We start from the raw sequence: 15,242 nt of genomic DNA, 5'->3' as shown, positions 1-15,242 counted from the left end.
GGCTCGCAACATTAGTGCACGAAGCTCCCGCCAGCAAAAAAGCTAGCAATGCTTTGGAGCTTGAAATGCCTTAAATTGGTCAAGATGAGGCAACTGGACAACAGAGAAAAGGGGTAGGCAGGTTTTGCGGCATTTTCTGCTTTTATACATTTCCGCCCCAAAGCGGGCTGAAGGCACCATACCTGGAAGCACTGCAAGACCAGGTTGATGCGTGGAGCGGAAGGAGCAAGCCCCTGAACCATCTCCGAGTCCGAAAAATCAATTTAATATTCGGTCTCCATATTGAGGACATATCAGATATTAAACTGATAAGAACAGATACTACACTTGATCTGAACCAAAAGGCCGAGAAGCGATAGCCCATATTTTCCGGCAATGGCTCTTGTCCTCCTCGTCCACCGACATTCAGGTGCACCTTGCTGCGCTCGACTGTGCTTTGGAACTTTTAGTCTACGCTCACTGTTGGTCAAGAAACCTCCAGCTTGGCCGAGCACGGTGGAGTCTGTGCATGCAGAACCAGTAAAACACAACACGAAGACATCGTCTGGCAAGCCGTCCCCTGTCGTCACCAGATGAAATGGAGACGCTGTGAAGGCCAGTGACACCCAACGGAGGGAGTGGAAGAAATCTCCACCTTTGCCGAAAAAAGGACAATCCGTGCAAGCAGCAAGTACTGGCGGTATCCAACAGGGGGCAATGTCTAGTCTCCCTGAGCTCCACCCTAGCGTGTTGGTCGTGGAGTCAGGAGAACGAAAAGAGACGCCGTGAAGGTATACCTACATCCAAAGAGAATGCCGTTCAGTCTGTCGCCACACTTCCCCGTTGTGCAGGATGAAGGGATGTGGTAACTGAAGTGAGGAGAAGGCAAGTCGGCATCCGAGTGTGAAGGTGAGTGGCCTGTAAAGAGCAGCAGGAAATCTGTGTGGCATATCAGCTGAAAACGGAGCCTGGCTGCCGCAAGTCCGCGAGTCCATCGGCTCACAACATTCGTGCACGGAGCTCCCGACAGCAGAAAAGCTAGCAATGCTTTGGAGCCTGAAAGGCCTTAAATTGGTCAGGATGAGACAACTGGACAAGAGAGAAATGGGTAAGCCAGGTTTTGCGGCATTTTCTGCTTTTATACATTTGGCGCCCCAAAGCGGGGAGAGGGCACCATTCCTGGAAGCACTGCAAGACCAGGTTGATGCGTGGAGCGGAAGGAGCAAGCCCCTGAACCATCTCCGAGTCCTAAAAATCAATTTAATATTCGGTCCTCAGATTGAGGACATATCAGATATTAAACTGATAAGAACAGATACTACACTTGATCTGAGCCAAAAGGCCGAGAAGCGATAGCCCATATTTTCCGGCAATGGCTCTTGTCCTCCTCTTCCACCGACATTCAGGTGCACCTTGCTGCGCTCGACTGTGCTTTGGAACTTTTAGTCTACGCTCACTGTTGGTCAAGAAACCTCCAGCTTGGCCGAGCACGGTGGAGTCTGTGCATGCAGAACCAGTAAAACACAACACGAAGACTTCCTCTGGCAAGCCGTCCCCTGTCGTCACCAGATGAAATGGAGACGCTGTGAAGGCCCAGTGACACCCAACGGAGGGAGTCGAAGTCATCTCCACCTTTGCCGAACAAAGGGCAATCCGTGCAAACAGCAACTACTGGCGGAATCCAACAGAGGGCAATGTCTAGTCTCCCTGAGCTCCACCCTGGCGTGTTGGTCGTGGAGTCAGGAGAACTAAAAGAGACGCCGTGAAGGTATACCTACATCCAAACAGGATGCCGTTCAGTCTGTCGCCACACTTCCCCGTTGTGCAGGATGAAGGGATGTGGTAACTGAAGTGAGGAGTAGGCAAGTCGGTTTCCGAGTGTGAAGGTGAGTGGCCTGTAAAAAGCAGCCGGAAATCTGTGTGGCATATCAGCTGAAAACGGAGCCTGGCTGCCGCAAGTCCGCGAGTCCATCGGCTCACAACATTCGTGCACGGAGCTCCCGACAGCAGAAAAGCTAGCAATGCTTTGGAGCCTGAAAGGCCTTAAATTGGTCAGGATGAGACAACTGGACAAGAGAGAAATGGGTAAGCCAGGTTTTGCGGCATTTTCTGCTTTTATACATTTGGCGCCCCAAAGCGGGGAGAGGGCACCATTCCTGGAAGCACTGCAAGACCAGGTTGATGCGTGGAGCGGAAGGAGCAAGCCCCTGAACCATCTCCGAGTCCTAAAAATCAATTTAATATTCGGTCCTCAGATTGAGGACATATCAGATATTAAACTGATAAGAACAGATACTACACTTGATCTGAGCCAAAAGGCCGAGAAGCGATAGCCCATATTTTCCGGCAATGGCTCTTGTCCTCCTCTTCCACCGACATTCAGGTGCACCTTGCTGCGCTCGACTGTGCTTTGGAACTTTTAGTCTACGCTCACTGTTGGTCAAGAAACCTCCAGCTTGGCCGAGCACGGTGGAGTCTGTGCATGCAGAACCAGTAAAACACAACACGAAGACTTCCTCTGGCAAGCCGTCCCCTGTCGTCACCAGATGAAATGGAGACGCTGTGAAGGCCCAGTGACACCCAACGGAGGGAGTCGAAGTCATCTCCACCTTTGCCGAACAAAGGGCAATCCGTGCAAACAGCAACTACTGGCGGAATCCAACAGAGGGCAATGTCTAGTCTCCCTGAGCTCCACCCTGGCGTGTTGGTCGTGGAGTCAGGAGAACTAAAAGAGACGCCGTGAAGGTATACCTACATCCAAACAGGATGCCGTTCAGTCTGTCGCCACACTTCCCCGTTGTGCAGGATGAAGGGATGTGGTAACTGAAGTGAGGAGTAGGCAAGTCGGTTTCCGAGTGTGAAGGTGAGTGGCCTGTAAAAAGCAGCCGGAAATCTGTGTGGCATATCAGCTGAAAACGGAGCCTGGCTGCCGCAAGTCCACGAGTCCATCGGCTCGCAACATTCGTGCACGAAGCTCCCGCCAGCAGAAAAGCTAGCAATGCTTTGGAGCCTGAAAGGCCTTAAATTGGTCAGGATGAGACAACTGGACAAGAGAGAAAAGAGGAAGCCAGGTTTTTGCGGCATTTTCTGCTTTTATACATTTTGCGCCCGAAAGCTGGGAGAGGGCACCATTCCTGGAAGCACTGCAAGACCAGGTTGATGCGTGGAGCGGAAGGAGCAAGCCCCTGAACCATCTCCGAGTCCTAAAAATCAATTTAATATTTGGTCCCCAGATTGAGGACATATCAGATATTAAACTGATAAGAACAGATACTACACTTGATCTGAGCCAAAAGGCCGAGAAGCGATAGCCCATATTTTCCGGCAATGGCTCTTGTCCTCCTCGTCCACCAACATTCAGGTGCACCTTGCTGCGCTCGACTGTGCTTTGGAACTTTTAGTCTACGCTCACTGTTGGTCAAGATACATCCAGCTTCGCCGAGCACGGTGGAGTCTGTGCATGCAGAACCAGTAAACACAACACGAAGACATCGTCTGGCAAGCCGTCCCCTGTCGTCACCAGATGAAATGGAGACGCTGTGAAGGCCCAGTGACACCCAACGGAGGGAGTCGAAGTAATCTCCACCTTTGCCGAACAAAGGGCAATCCGTGCAAGCAGCAAGTACTGGCGGAATCCAACAGAGGGCAATGTCTAGTCTCCCTGAGCTCCACCCTGGCGTGTTGGTCGTGGAGTCAGGAGAACGAAAAGAGACGCCGTGAAGGTGTACCTACATCCAAACAGGATGTCGTTCAGTCTGTCGCCACACTTCCCCGTTGTGCAGGATGAAGGGATGTGGTAACTGAAGTGAGGAGAAGGAAAGTCGGCATCCGAGTGTGAAGGTGAGTGGCCTGTAAAAAGCAGCAGGAAATCTGTGTGGCATATCAGCTGAAAACGGAGCCTGGCTGCCGCAAGTCCGCGAGTCCATCGGCTCGCAACATTCGTGCACGAAGCTCCCGCCAGCAGAAAAGCTAGCAATGCTTTGGAGCCTGAAAGGCCTTAAATTGGTCAGGATGAGACAACTGGACAAGAGAGAAAAGGGGAAGCCAGGTTTTGCGGCATTTTCTGCTTTTATACATTTTGCGCCCCAAAGCGGGGAGAGGGCACCATTCCTGGAAGCACTGCAAGACCAGGTTGATGCGTGGAGCGAAAGGAGCAAGCCCCTGAACCATCTCCGAGTCCTAAAAATCAATTTAATATTCGGTCCCCAGATGGAGGACATATCAGATATTAAACTGATAAGAACAGATATTACACTTGATCTGAGCCAAAAGGCCGAGAAGCGATGGCCCATATTTTCCGGCAATGGCTCTTGTCCTCCTCGTCCACCGACATTCAGGTGCACCTTGCTGCGCTCGACTGTGCTTTGGAACTTTTAGTCTACGCTCACTCTTGGACAAGAGACATCCAGCTTGGCCGAGCACGGTGGAGTCTGAGCATGCAGAACCAGTAAAACACAACAGGAAGACATCGTCTGGCAAGCCGTCCCCTGTCGTCACCAGATGAAATGGAGACGCTGTGAAGGCCCAGTGACACCCAACAGAGGGAGTCGAAGTCATCTCCACCTTTGCCGAACAAAGGGCAATCCGTGCAAACAGCAAGTACTGGCGGAATCCAACAGAGGGCAATGTCTAGTCTCCCTGAGCTCCACCCTGGCGTGTTGGTCGTGGAGTCAGGAGAACGAAAAGAGACGCCGTGAAGGTATACCTACATCCAAACAGGATACCGTTCAGTCTGTCGCAACAGTATCCCGTTGTGCAGGATGGAGGGATGTGGTAACTGAAGTGAGGAGAAGGCAAGTCGGCATCCGAGGGTGAGGGTGAGTGGCCTGTAAAAAGCAGCAGGAAATCTGTGCGGCATATCAGCTGAAAACGGAGCCTGGCTGCCGAAAGTCCTCGAGTCCATCGACTCGCAACATTAGTGCACGAAGCTCCCGCCAGCAGAAAAGCTAGCAATGCTTTGGAGCTTGAAATGCCTTAAATTGGTCAAGATGAAGCAACTGGACAACAGAGAAAAGGGGTAGGCAGGTTTTGCGGCATTTTCTGCTTTTATACATTTCCGCCCCAAAGCGGGGTGAAGGCACCATTCCTGGAAGCACTGCAAGCCCAGGTTGATGCGTGGAGCGGAAGGAGCAAGCCCCTGAACCATCTCCGAGTCCTAAAAATCAATTTAATATTCGGTCTCCATATTGAGGACATATCAGATATTAAACTGATAAGAACAGATTTTTTTTTTTTTTTTCAAAAAATATACTTTATTCATAAAAATTTATCATGAGCATTACAGAAACATTTCAAATTGTCTTGACTGTACATTTCCGGCAGGGTTACATGCTGCCTTGACTTTCTTTCATTCACTTTTGATATTGTCGTACACATATCACTCTTTACATTACAATTCCTTCTGAAATATTTACAGTGGCATGTTGATTTTATACATTGGAGTGTTGGTTGCCCAGACCGAGGGGGCTTTACACTGTTACCCGCCCCTCGGTATACATTTGCTGGAAAGACTTTACACAGTGGTGTTTCCCCATTGCGCCTTGGCGGCAGCTGCCCCAAGCTTGAGTGCGTCCCTCAGCACGTAGTCCTGGACCTTGGAATGTGCCAGTCTGCAACACTCGGTCGAGGACAATTCTTTGCACTGGAAGATCAGCAAGTTTCGGGCAGACCAAAGAGCGTCTTTTACCGAGTTGATGACCTTCCAGCAGCAGTTGATATTTGTCTCGGTGTGTGTCCCTGGAAACAGTCCGTAGAGCACAGAGTCCTGTGTCACAGATCTGTTAGGGATAAACCTTGACAAATACCACTGCATCTCTCTCCAGACCTTCTTTGCAAAGGCACATTCCACAAGGAGGTGTGTGACCGTCTCATTTCCCCCACAGCCACTCCGAGAGCAGCGTGCATTGGCACAGAGCCTTCGGGTGTGCATGAAGAATCTGACAGGGAGGGCCCTTCTCACCACCAGCCAAGCTAGGTCTTGGTGCTTGTTTGAAAGTTCTGGTGATGAGGCGTTCTGCCAGATGACTCTGGCAGTCTGCTCAGGGAACCATCCAACGTCCTCCACGGTCTCTTTTTCCCTGAGGGCCTCGAGGACATTACGTGCTGACCACTGCTTCATTGCCTTGTGGTCAAAGGTGTTTTCCTTCAAAAACTTTTCCACAAAGGACAGGTGGTACGGTACGGTCCAACTACTTGGAGCGTTCCGCGGCAATGAGGCCAGGCCCATCCTTCGCAACACCGGGGACAGGTAGAACCTCAGTATGTAGTGACACTTGGTGTTTGCGTACTGGGGGTCCACGCTCAGCTTGATGCAGCTGGACACAAAGGTGGCCAACAGGATGAGGGAGGCGTTGGGTACGTTCCGCCCTCCCTTCTCCAGAGGTTTGTACATGGTGTCCCTTCGGACACGGTCCATCTTGGATCGCCAGATAAATTTGAAGATGGCCTGGGTGACTGCTGTGGCGTAGGGTCGGGTTATGGGCCAGACCTGCGCCACGTACAGTAGCACCGAGAGTACCTCACACCTGATGACCAGGGTTTTGCCCGCAATGGAGAGGGAGCGTTGCTCCCACCAGCCCAGTTTCTGTCTTACCTTTCCTATGCGCTCCTCCCAGTTTTTGGTGCACGCCCCAGCAGCTCCGAACCATAACCCCAGCACCTTCAGGTAATCTGACCTGACAGTGAAGGGGACAAAGGACCGGTCGGCCCAGTTCCCAAAGAACATGGCCTCGCTCTTGCCCCGGTTTACCTTGGCTCCAGAGGCCAGTTCAAACTGGTCGCAGGTGGTCAAGAGCCTGCGTACAGACGCAGGATCCGAGCAGAAGACGGCAACGTCGTCCATGTACAGGGAGGCCTTGACTTGCATGCCTCCACTGCCTGGGATCGTCACTCCTCTTATACCCGGATCCCTCCTGATGGACTCGGCAAAAGGTTCTATGCAGCACACAAAAAGGGCAGAGGAGAGAGGGCAGCCCTGCCTGACTCCAGATCTGATCTGGAACTTTTCTGATTCCCACCCATTGATTGAGACTGCGCTATAGATGTTTGTGTAGAGCAGTTTGATTCAATTGCGAATTCCCTCCCCAAACCCCATTTTGGAGAGCACATCCATCATGTAGGTGTGCGATATTCTGTCAAAAGCCTTCTCCTGGTCAAGGCTGATGAGGCAAATGTCCACCCCCCTGTCCTGCACGTAGGCGATCGTATCCCTGAGTAGCGCGAGGCTATCAGAGATCTTCCTGCCGGGTACAGCACAGGTCTGGTCAGGGTGGATCACCGACTCCAGAGCAGACCTGACCCGATTGGCGATGACCTTGGCTAGAATTTTGTAGTCCACATTCAACAGTGAAATGGGTCGCCAATTTCGAATTTCTTCCCTTTCCCCCTTCTGCTTGTAGATGAGGGTGATGATGCCTTTCCTCATGGACTCTGACATGCTGCCTTCCAGAAGCATACTCTCGTACACTTCCAGCAGGTCTGGGCCCATCCAGTCCCACAGAGCCGAATACAACTCAACCGGTAAGCCGTCGCTTCCGGGAGTTTTACTCGTCTCGAAGGACTTGGCGGCCTTTGTCAGCTCGTCCAGAGTTAGTGGTTTGTCCAGGTTTTCCAGCTCGCTGTCGCCTCTGACCTCCGTGATAGTCGACAGGAAGGTCTGGGAAACAGTGCTATCTGTTGGCTTCAGGTCATACAGTCCGGCATAAAAGGATTGGCTGATCCTCAGGATGTCAGATTGCGATGACTTTTCAGAGCCATCTTCTTCCTTCAGGCTGCTGATCACAGAGGTCTCTCTGTGCACCTTTTGGAAGAAGAAGCGTGAGCACTTTTCGTCCTGCTCCACAGAGCGGACTCTGGAACGGAAGATAACCTTGGAGGCCTCCGAGGTGTAGAGCGAGGCTTGCTGGCTCTTCACCTCTTGGAGATCCTCCTTGACATCCACCCCCATCGACTGCAGCTGGAGCAAATTTTGCATACTTTTCTGGAGCCTGGACATGACCCCTCGTCTCTCTCTCACCTTTTGAACGCCCTTGAGGATGAAAAACTTCTTGATATTCCCCGTGATTGCTTCCCACCAGAGATGTGGGGCCTCAAAGAGGGGTTTCACGGTTCTCCAACCTTTGTAATCCCTCCTGAGTTCCTCGATGTTCTCAGGGGTCAGCAGTTTTACATTTAGCTTCCACGTCCCCCTGCCTACCCCCTGGTCTTCCTGCAGGTGGCAGTCGGCCAATAGGAGGCAGTGGTCAGGGAAGAACACCGGCGTTACGTCGGTGGACCTGACCGTGAAAGCTCGGGACACAAAAAAGACGTTTATCCTGGAGCGGACGGACCCTCTGGCCGTGACCATGTGTATCTACGCTGCGCGCCGTCTGCAGGGTTGCTGCAGACGTCGAGCAGCTTGGCGTCTTTTACCGTTTCCATCAGGAGTCTGGAAGTGGCGTCTAGTTTGCTGTCGGCTTTGCTGGATCGTCCAGCCGCATCGATGATGCAGTTGAAGTCACCACCCAGGATGACCGGCTTGGAGGTGGCCAACAGCATTGGGAGTTGCTGAAGAACTGCCAGCCGCTCACTTTTTACGGCCGGGGCGTACACATTAATAAATCTGAGAGGGGTGTTTTTGTATTTCACGTCTGCTACGAGGAGGCGCCCGCCCACCACCTCCTTAACGTCGGAGATGGTGAATTTGCCTCCCCGCAGCAGAATACCCAGGCTGGAGGAGCGGCAGTCGTTTCCTCCTGACCAGATGGATGGCCCGTGGGACCACCAGCTCGACCAGCGCCTGTAGTTGCTGAGGTGCGGAATTCCGCACTCCTGCAGGAACAGTAGGTCAGCTTTTACATTTGCCAAATAGTTGAGTGTGGCTACACACCGCGAAGTATCTTTGATGCTTCGCACATTTATGGATGCAATTTTTAAACCCATTATAAAAAGATAGATTTACCAGTCTCAAGAGTCCAGAGTCTATACAGTTGGCTGTTCCAGCTGTTGAATGTTCCCCAGCATGCCGGTGGTGCTCGCAAACTTTAGCACAGTTGCAGGGCTGAGAAAACTGTTCTGGTCCGTACTGGCCCAGTGATTTTGATGCAGATGCAATGGGGGGGTGGTGTAGCCCTGGGGTTCGTCGTGGCAGTCAGTAGGTGTTGGGGTTGCAGGCCGGTCTTCACCAGGGTTGTTGCTGCTCGTTGCTATCGGGGGTTGGTCTGTGACCTTGTTTTCTTCCCGGTCGGTGGTCTGGGGGGTCTGTGCCTTCCGTTCCACGTTGGTGCTTTGCCTCTTTATCTGAGGCCGATTCTTGTCCTGTTTTCCCTCATCGGATGAGGTGTCGGCACTAAGTGCGCCGGCTGAGAGGTGTCGCTTTTTGACACTACCCCTCAGGGGGTTCTTCAGTTTGTTTTTTTGTTTTCTCTTTCGTTTGTCCCTGTTCACGATTTCCCAGGGCTCTTTATTCTTTGTCCCATCCTCTTCCTCTTCCATTGAGTGTTCCTCATCAGATGGGGCTGGGGTTGGGTTGTCAGGAGGTGCTGGGGCCTCCTCTTTTTGTTGGGGGCCCTTCTGTTGCTTTTCCTCATTCTGAACCGTGGTGTCTTTTTCGGTGGAGGGTGTATGTTCCTCCTCTCTGGTCGCCTTTTTGACTCCACTGCTGATGATCTGTGCATATGTCGCCCCGCGTTTCGGGCAGGCCCTGTAAAGATGGCCGGCCTCCCCACACAGGTTGCAGCACTTGTCTTCCTTGCAGTCCTTAGTCATGTGTCCCTCCTGCCTGCAGTTCTTGCAGAAGGTCACACTGCAGTTTGCGGCAACATGCCCCATTTTGCCACAGGTGTGGCATACTCGTGGCTGTCCCACGTAGTAGAGGTAGCCACGATTTACTCCAATAGCGAAATTGGAGGGGGGATGCAGAATGGCTTCGTTGCTGTCCATTCGTAGGGTCACCTTGACCTGGTGCTCACTTGTCCAGATGCCGAAGGTGTCTTTCACTTGCACGCTGTCACTTTTCAGCTGAGCGTACCTGGCGAGGAACGTGAGCACATCAGACACAGGGACGTGGGGGTTGTACGTGTGCAGTGTAACAACCCGATTTCGCTGTGCCGGTAGCGTAAACAGAGGCTCCGCAGTCAGGATCGACAGGGGACTCTGGTTACCTTTTTCCTTGAAGACGTTCAAGAATTTGATGCACGCTGCGACGCTCTTGAAGGTGACATCAAAGAAACCATTCTTGGGGAAGTTTTGCAAGCAGAAGATCTCTGTTGTTTTAAACCCACAACACTCGAGCAGCACCCTCTTCACGAAGTGTTTCCGGTCCAAACGTGACTCTCCCTCCGTTTTCTTTACTGTGACTCGGACAGTGTTTCGCACTACCCAGCCTGGTGGTCGGGATGCAGCTGCATCCATAGCTCGTACGTTGGGTGTGAAACTGTATCGGCGTTAGGCATAAACCCGAGGTTTAGGCCAGCATGTAGATCCACCAATAGCAGCCAAGCTCCAAACGTTTCCTCTTTGCCGACTTCAATCCCTCCGAGTTGTCCAATCCACGATCGACATGGAAATCCTCAGCTTCTCTCGATCAAATGAGACTGCACTTGATTTTAGCCAAAAGGCCGAGAAGCGATCGCCCATATTTTCCGGCAATGGCTCTTGTCCTCCTCGTCCACCGACATTCAGGTGCACCTTGCTGCGCTCGACTGTGCTTTGGAACTTTTAGTCTCCGCTCACTGTTGATCAAGAGACATCCAGCTTGGCCGAGCACGGTGGAGTCTGTGCATGCAGAACCAGTAAAACACAACACGAAGACTTCCTCTGGCAAGCCGTCCCCTGTCGTCACCAGATGAAATGGAGACGCTCTGAAGGCCCAGTGACACCCAACGGAGGGAGTCGAAGTCATCTCCAGCTTTGCCGAACAAAGGGCTATCCGTGCAAGCAGCAAGTACTGGCGGTATCCAACAGGGGGCAATGTCTAGTCTCCCTGAGCTCCACAATAGCGTGTTGGTCGTGGAGTCAGGAGAACGAAAAGAGACGCCGTGAAGGTATACCTACATCCAAACAGGATGCCGTTCAGTCTGTCGCCACACTTCCCCGTTGTGCAGGATGAAGGGATGTGGTAACTGAAGTGAGGAGAAGGCAAGTCGGCATCCGAGGGTGAGGGTGAGTGGCCTGTAAAAAGCAGTAGGAAATCTGTGCTGCATATCAGCTGAAAACGGAGCCTGGCTGCCGAAAGTCCTCGAGTCCATCGGCTCGCAACATGAGTGCACGAAGCTCCCGCCAGCAGAAAAGCTAGCAATGCTTTGGAGCTTGAAATGCCTTAAATTGGTCAGGATGAGGCAACTGGATAACAGAGAAAAGGGGTAGGCAGGTTTTGCGGCATTTTCTGCTTTTATACATTTTCGCCCCAAAGCGGGGTGAAGGCACCATTCCTGGAAGCACTGCAAGACCAGGTTGATGCGTGGAGCGGAAGGAGCAAGCCCCTGAATCATCTCCCAGTCCTAAAAATCAATTTAATATTCGGTCCCCAGATTGAGGACATATCAGATATTAAACTGATAAGAACAGATTTTTTTTTTTCCAAAAAAATATACTTTATTCATAAAACTTTATCATGAGCATTACAGAAACATTTCAAATTGTCTTGACTGTACATTTCCGGCAGGGTTACATGCTGCCTTGACTTTCTTTCATTTAATTTTGATATTGTCGTACACATATCACTCTTTACATTACAATTCCTTCTTAAATATTTACAGTGGCATGTTTGTTTTATATATTGGAGTGTTGGTTGCCCAGACCGAGGGGCTTTACACTGTTACGCGCCCCTTGGTGTACATTTGCTGGAAAGACTTTACACAGTGGTCTTTCCCCATTGCGCCTTGGCGGCAGCTGCCCCAAGCTTGAGTGCGTCCCTCAGCACGTAGTCCTGGACCTTGGAATGTGCCAGTCTGCAACACTCGGTCGATGACAATTCTTTGCACTGGAAGATCAGCAAGTTTCGGGCAGACCAAAGAGCGTCTTTTACCGAGTTGATGACCTTCCAGCAGCAGTTGATATTTGTCTCGGTGTGTGTCCCTGGAAACAGTCCGTAGAGCACAGAGTCCTGTGTCACTGATCTGTTTGGGATAAACCTTGACAAATACCACTGCATCTCTCTCCAGACCTTCTTTGCAAAGGCACATTCCACAAGGAGGTGTGTGACCGTCTCATTTCCCCCACAGCCACTCCGAGGGCAGCGTGCATTGTTGCAGAGCCTTCGGGTGTGCATGAAGAATCTGACAGGGAGGGCCTTTCTCACCACCAGCCAAGCTAGGTCTTGGTGCTTGTTTGAAAGTTCTGGTGATGAGGCGTTCTGCCAGATGACTCTGGCAGTCTGCTCAGGGAACCATCCAACGTCCTCCACGGTCTCCTTTTCCCTGAGGGTCTCGAGGACATTACGTGCTGACCACTGCTTCATTGCCTTGTGGTCAAAGGTGTTTTACTTCAAAAACTTTTCCACGAAGAACAGGTGGTACGGTCCGGTCCAACTACTTGGAGCGTTCCGCGGCAATGAGGCCAGGCCCATCCTTCGTAACACCGGGGACAGGTAGAACCTCAGTATGTAGTGAAACTTGGTGTTTGCATACTGGGGGTCCACGCACAGCTTGATGCAGCTGGACACAAAGGTGGCCAACAGGATGAGGGAGGCGTTGGGTACGTTCCGCCCTCCCTTCTCCAGAGGTTTGTACATGGTGTCCCTTCGGACACGGTCCATCTTGGATCGCCAGATAAATTTGAAGATGGCCCGGGTGACTGCTGTGGCCTAGGGTCGGGTTATGGGCCAGACCTGCGCCACGTACAGTAGCACCGAGAGTACCTCACACCTGATGACCAGGGTTTTGCCCGCAATGGAGAGGGAGCGTTGCTCCCACCAGCCCAGTTTCTGTCTTACCTTTCCTATGCGCTCCTCCCAGTTTTTGGTGCACGCCCCAGCAGCTCCGAACCATATCCCCAGCACCTTCAGGTAATCTGACCTGACAGTGAAGGGGACAAAGGACCGGTCGGCCCAGTTCCCAAAGAACATGGCCTCGCTCTTGCCCCGGTTTACCTTGGCTCCCGAGGCCAGTTCAAACTGGTCGCAGGTGGTCAAGAGCCTGCGCACAGACGCAGGATCCGAGCAGAAGACGGCAACGTCGTCCATGTACAGGGAGGCCTTGACTTGCATGCCTCCACTACCTGGAATCGTCACTCCTCTTATGCCCGGATCCCTCCTGATGGACTCGGCAAAAGGTTCTATGCAGCACACAAAAAGGGCAGAGGAGAGAGGGCAGCCCTGCCTGACTCCAGATTTGATCTGGAACTTTTCTGATTCCCAGCCATTGATTGAGACTGCGCTATAGATGTTTGTGGAGAGCAGTTTGATCCAATTGCGAATTCCCTCCCCAAACCCCATTTTGGAGAGCACATCCATCATGTAGGTGTGTGATATTCTGTCAAAAGCCTTCTCCTGGTCAAGGCTGATGAGGCAAGTGTCCACCCCCCTGTCCTGCACGTAGGCGATCGTATCCCTGAGTAGCGCGAGGCTATCAGAGATCTTTCTGCCGGGTACAGCACAGGTCTGGTCAGGGTGGATCACCGACTCCAGAGCAGACCTGATCCGATTGGCGATGACCTTGGCTAGAATTTTGTAGTCCACATTCAACAGTGAAATGGGTCGCCAATTTCGAATTTCTTCCCTTTCCCCCTTCTGCTTGTAGATGAGGGTGATGATGCCTTTCCTCATGGACTCTGACATGCTGCCTTCCAGAAGCATACTCTCGTACACTTCCAGCAGGTCTGGGCCCATCCAGTCCCACAGAGCCGAATACAACTCAACCGGTAAGCCGTCGCTTCCGGGAGTTTTACTCGTCTCGAAGGACTTGGCGGCCTTTGTCAGCTCGTCCAAAGTTAGTGGTTTGTCCAGGTTTTCCAGCTCGCTGTCGCCTATGACCTCCGTGATAGTCGACAGGAAGGTCTGGGAAACAGTGCTATCTGTTGGCTTCAGGTCATACAGTCCGGCATAAAAGGATTGGCTGATCCTCAGGATGTCAGACTGCGATGACTTTTCAGAGCCATCTTCTTCCTTCAGGCTGCTGATCACAGAGGTCTCTCTGTGCACCTTTTGGAAGAAGAAGCGTGAGCACTTTTCGTCCTGCTCCACGGAGCGGACTCTGGAACGGAAGATAACCTTGGAGGCCTCCGAGGCTTGCTGGCTCTTCACCTCTTGGAAATCCTCCTTGACATCCACCCCTATCGACTGCAGCTGGAGCAAATTTTGCATACTTTTCTGGATCCTGGACATGACCCCTCGTCTCTCTCTCACCGTTTGAACGCCCTTGAGGATGAAAAACCTCTTGATATTCCCCTTGATTGCTTCCCACCAGAGATGTGGGGCCTCAAAGAGGGGTTTCACGGTTGTCCAACCTTTGTAATCCCTCCTGAGTTCCTCGATGTTCTCAGGGGTCAGCAGTTTTACATTTAGCTTCCATGTCCCCCTGCCTACCCCCTGGTCTTCCTGCAGGTGGCAGTCGGCCAGTAGGAGGCAGTGGTCAGAGACGAACACCGGCGTTACGTCGGTGGACCTGACCGTGAAAGCTCGGGACACAAAAAAGAAGTCTATCCTGGAGCGGACGGACCCGTCTGGCCATGACCATGTGTATCTACGCTGCGCGCCGTCTGCAGGGTTGATGCAGACGTCGAGCAGCTTGGCGTCTTTTACCGTTTCCATCAGGAGTCTGGACGTAGCGTCTAGTTTGCTGTCGGCTTTGCTGGATCGTCCAGCCGCATCGATGATGCAGTTGAAGTCACCACCCAGGATGACCGGCTTGGAGGTGGCCAACAGCAGTGGGAGTTGCTGAAGGACTGCCAGCCGCTCACTTTTTACGGCCGGGGCGTACACATTAATAAGTCTGAGAGGGGTGTTTTTGTATTTCACGTCTGCTACGAGGAGGCGCCCGCCCACCACCTCCTTAACGTCAGAGATGGTGAAGTTGCCTCCCCGCAGCAGAATACCCAGGCCGGAGGAGCGGCAGTCGTTTCCTCCTGACCAGATGGATGGTCCGTGGGACCACCAGCTCGAGCAGCGCCTGTAGTTGCTGAGGTGCGGAATTCCGCACTCCTGCAGGAACAGTAGGTCAGCTTTTGCATTTGCCAAATAGTTGAGTGTGGCTACAGACCGCGAAGTATCTTTGATGCTTCGCACATTTATGGATGCAATTTTTAAACCCATTATAAAAAGGTAGATTTACCAGTCTCAAGAGTCCAGA

The 15,242-nt window shown here is 52.1% G+C and overlaps 5 non-coding genes and 2 pseudogenes across 5 annotated transcripts; all 7 read right to left on the bottom strand.

Annotated features, from left to right (window-relative positions):
- Positions 1-166: 166 nt before the first annotated feature.
- On the bottom strand, positions 167-357 carry LOC140397697 (U2 spliceosomal RNA). Its single transcript, XR_011937129.1, has one exon. It is a non-coding gene; the product is annotated as a U2 spliceosomal RNA (small nuclear RNA).
- A 785-nt stretch (positions 358-1,142) lies between these two features.
- On the bottom strand, positions 1,143-1,333 carry LOC140397153 (U2 spliceosomal RNA). The gene has a single exon (XR_011936729.1). It is a non-coding gene; the product is annotated as a U2 spliceosomal RNA (small nuclear RNA).
- Positions 1,334-2,119: 786 nt separating this feature from the next.
- LOC140397862 (U2 spliceosomal RNA) lies at positions 2,120-2,310 on the bottom strand. The gene has a single exon (XR_011937286.1). It is a non-coding gene; the product is annotated as a U2 spliceosomal RNA (small nuclear RNA).
- A 787-nt stretch (positions 2,311-3,097) lies between these two features.
- LOC140397488 (U2 spliceosomal RNA) lies at positions 3,098-3,288 on the bottom strand. The gene has a single exon (XR_011936924.1). It is a non-coding gene; the product is annotated as a U2 spliceosomal RNA (small nuclear RNA).
- Positions 3,289-4,073: 785 nt separating this feature from the next.
- On the bottom strand, positions 4,074-4,264 carry LOC140397574 (U2 spliceosomal RNA). Its single transcript, XR_011937008.1, has one exon. It is a non-coding gene; the product is annotated as a U2 spliceosomal RNA (small nuclear RNA).
- A 785-nt stretch (positions 4,265-5,049) lies between these two features.
- Positions 5,050-5,228, bottom strand: LOC140397282 (U2 spliceosomal RNA; annotated as a pseudogene).
- A 6,143-nt stretch (positions 5,229-11,371) lies between these two features.
- On the bottom strand, positions 11,372-11,547 carry LOC140397138 (U2 spliceosomal RNA; annotated as a pseudogene).
- Positions 11,548-15,242: the final 3,695 nt, after the last annotated feature.

This window comes from Scyliorhinus torazame, chromosome 20 (assembly GCF_047496885.1).
Source record: "Scyliorhinus torazame isolate Kashiwa2021f chromosome 20, sScyTor2.1, whole genome shotgun sequence".
NCBI classification, from domain to species: domain Eukaryota; kingdom Metazoa; phylum Chordata; class Chondrichthyes; order Carcharhiniformes; family Scyliorhinidae; genus Scyliorhinus; species Scyliorhinus torazame.
The sequence above is the reverse complement of the archived record's forward strand: the minus strand, read 5'-3'. Positions and strand labels throughout refer to the sequence as shown.